At 54.8% G+C, this 3,046-nt stretch overlaps 1 non-coding gene across 1 annotated transcript in view; it reads right to left on the reverse strand.

Moving 5' to 3' along the window:
* LOC126445621 (small subunit ribosomal RNA) overlaps positions 1–712 on the reverse strand; it is a 1,909-nt gene extending 1,197 nt beyond the window's left edge. The window contains exon 1 of the ribosomal RNA XR_007583030.1: positions 1–712. This exon is cut by the window's left edge and continues 1,197 nt beyond it. This is a non-coding gene — a ribosomal RNA (small subunit ribosomal RNA).
* Between the last annotated feature and the right edge of the window lie 2,334 nt (positions 713–3,046).

Consider the following 3,046-nt stretch of genomic DNA (forward strand, 5'->3'; position numbering starts at 1 on the left):
CCACGATACATGCCAGTTAAACACCGACGGGCGGTGAACCAACAGCGTGGGACACAAATCCAACTACGAGCTTTTTAACCGCAACAACTTTAATATACGCTATTGGAGCTGGAATTACCGCGGCTGCTGGCACCAGACTTGCCCTCCAATAGATACTCGTTAAAGGATTTAAAGTGTACTCATTCCGATTACGGGGCCTCGGATGAGTCCCGTATCGTTATTTTTCGTCACTACCTCCCCGTGCCGGGAGTGGGTAATTTGCGCGCCTGCTGCCTTCCTTGGATGTGGTAGCCGTTTCTCAGGCTCCCTCTCCGGAATCGAACCCTGATTCCCCGTTACCCGTTACAACCATGGTAGGCGCAGAACCTACCATCGACAGTTGATAAGGCAGACATTTGAAAGATGCGTCGCCGGTACGAGGACCGTGCGATCAGCCCAAAGTTATTCAGAGTCACCAAGGCAAACGGACCGGACGAGCCGACCGATTGGTTTTGATCTAATAAAAGCGTCCCTTCCATCTCTGGTCGGGACTCTGTTTGCATGTATTAGCTCTAGAATTACCACAGTTATCCAAGTAACGTGGGTACGATCTAAGGAACCATAACTGATTTAATGAGCCATTCGCGGTTTCACCTTAATGCGGCTTGTACTGAGACATGCATGGCTTAATCTTTGAGACAAGCATATGACTACTGGCAGGATCAACCAGGGAGCTGCGTCAACTAGAGCTGAGCAGCCGGCCGCCCGGGAGTGTGTCCCGGGGGCCCGCGCGAACACGCAAGCGTCCGCTCAATTATTCTGCAAACAGGAGGAGGCTGAGCTCCCCTGCACAACACACCTCGAAACCCTCTCAGGTCCCGGCGGCGCGCAGCGCCGTCCTAAGTACTTGGTCGGGTTCGAGAGAGGCGCAATCGCCCGGAGTTAGGCGAGTAGACGCTTTAGGTGCGACCACCCGTGCTCCCAACTGAGCTTGCCGCTGCCGACAGAGGCCCGGGAGCGTGCTGTCGTGGCATTGCCGGCGGGAGACAACACGCGCCACCTACGGTGACCGGCAGCTCCAACGCCAGCGCCACAGAAGGACAAAAGCCCCACTTGGGTGCCGAAGCGAACTCTCCCAGCACAGCGCACGCGCCAACACGTCCGCACAGCTGCGATACAAACCACCTGCGAGAACCGCTGGGGCGACCGAGCAGCAGACGGCGTCGCGGCGCCGAGCGCCGGGCGGCGGCGCATCCTCAGCGCACACAGTCCTCAATCGGACCAGCACACTGCAGATGGCCACCGCGCTTCGCACCGGGCCCGCGAGGACCTACTTTGGCCGCAAGGCGCCGCGAGCAGGGGGCGCCGGCGCGCAGCTGCGCCGCCTGCCGCGTCCGTCGGCCGGCGCGCCTGCCACTGGCCGCCCCCCACCAGCCGGCTGTAGCGCGTGCGCCCACGCACCGCGCTGCCAGCACGCCGGGCGGCCCCCCCTCACCGGCCGGGGACGGTCCCACCCAGCCACCGCCGCGTATCGCCTCACACCCAGATCCCCCTTTCGCGTTCGTGGGCATGGTGGGTCCCCTTTCACGTTCGTGGGCATGGTGGGTATCCCTGAAACAACCGGTTAATAGCTCGACCGATCGTCGCCAACACTGATTCACCTCTAGCGAGAACAACCGCACCACAACGGGTTACCTGTTGTTCATTTGCGTAACGTCACCAGCAAACGTAGACGTCCATCGCCATTTGCAACGAGTATTGCATGCCTGTGTCAGGTGTCACAACACACTACGTCTGCCCACATAGACGCAACAACATGTGCACGCCTCGAGAACACGTGGAAGGTAGCCCCCGTACGTATGCGGTGTCCATTGCGCGAACGACTGTCAGCCGGCCTCTGCAGGATGTCGCAGATGTGGAACGCGGTGCAACATGCTATCACGGTGTGTGAGAAGAGACGACTACGTCCGAATACACGCTCCACTACATCAACAGACTGCTCATGCTGATCGCCATCCAGGGCGTCCGTTCCTCCCACACGTCTGAATGGCGTACCACACTGCAATCCAGCTCTTATAGGGAGACGACACGTAGCTGCGTGCACAATATTTGGACTGTATGGTCTGCCGTTGCTAGGCGCAGTCGTCGTACGGTCACACATGTGCCACGATGTATCATTCAGTACATACGGACCAATGTGCAGTACAGTTTGTGGGTTTTGCGTACATCGGCGGACAGGTGACAGGCCGTACCACAACGTAGGCTGAGTACGTCGGCATGCGAAGGGCATTGAACATGCAAACTTCTCAACGACCAGCTTGCGAAGGCAGGGGGGAAGGGGGGGGGGCATGTACGTCCTGCTGCTATCCACATTACAGTGTATAGCAGGAGCATGTGGAAAGTCAGCAACACCTGCAAGGTGTTTAACATGACGCGATACACAGGGGACCGGGCAGTGCGAATAGCGAACTATATTGCGAGGGTTGCGGTTAGGCAACACTACACTAATTTAAACGAGTTGCATAACAATTACAGAGCAGGTTCAGCGACAACGTGCGTCAGGTTAAGGCGCAATATAGGTTAGGTTGAGGCACAATATAGGTTAGGTTAAGGCACAACATGGGTTACGTTTAAGGCACAAATTGGGGTTACGTTTAAGGCACAACATGGGTTACGTTAAGGCACAACATGGGTTACGTTAAGGCACAAATTAGGTTACGTTAAGGCACAAATTAGGTTACGTTAAGGCACAAATTAGGTTACGTTAAGGCACAAATTAGGTTACGTTAAGGCACAAATTAGGTTACGTTAAGGCACAAATTAGGTTACGTTAAGGCACAAATTAGGTTACGTTAAGGCACAAATTAGGTTACGTTAAGGCACAAATTAGGTTACGTTAAGGCACAAATTAGGTTACGTTAAGGCACAAATTAGGTTACGTTAAGGCACAAATTAGGTTACGTTAAGGCACAAATTAGGTTACGTTAAGGGCACAAATTAGGTTACGTTAAGGCACAAATTAGGTTACGTTAAGGCACAAATTAGGTTACGTTAAGGCACAAATTAG

The sequence above is a fragment of the Schistocerca serialis genome, unplaced genomic scaffold, assembly GCF_023864345.2.
Source record: "Schistocerca serialis cubense isolate TAMUIC-IGC-003099 unplaced genomic scaffold, iqSchSeri2.2 HiC_scaffold_346, whole genome shotgun sequence".
NCBI classification, from domain to species: Eukaryota; Metazoa; Arthropoda; class Insecta; order Orthoptera; family Acrididae; genus Schistocerca; species Schistocerca serialis.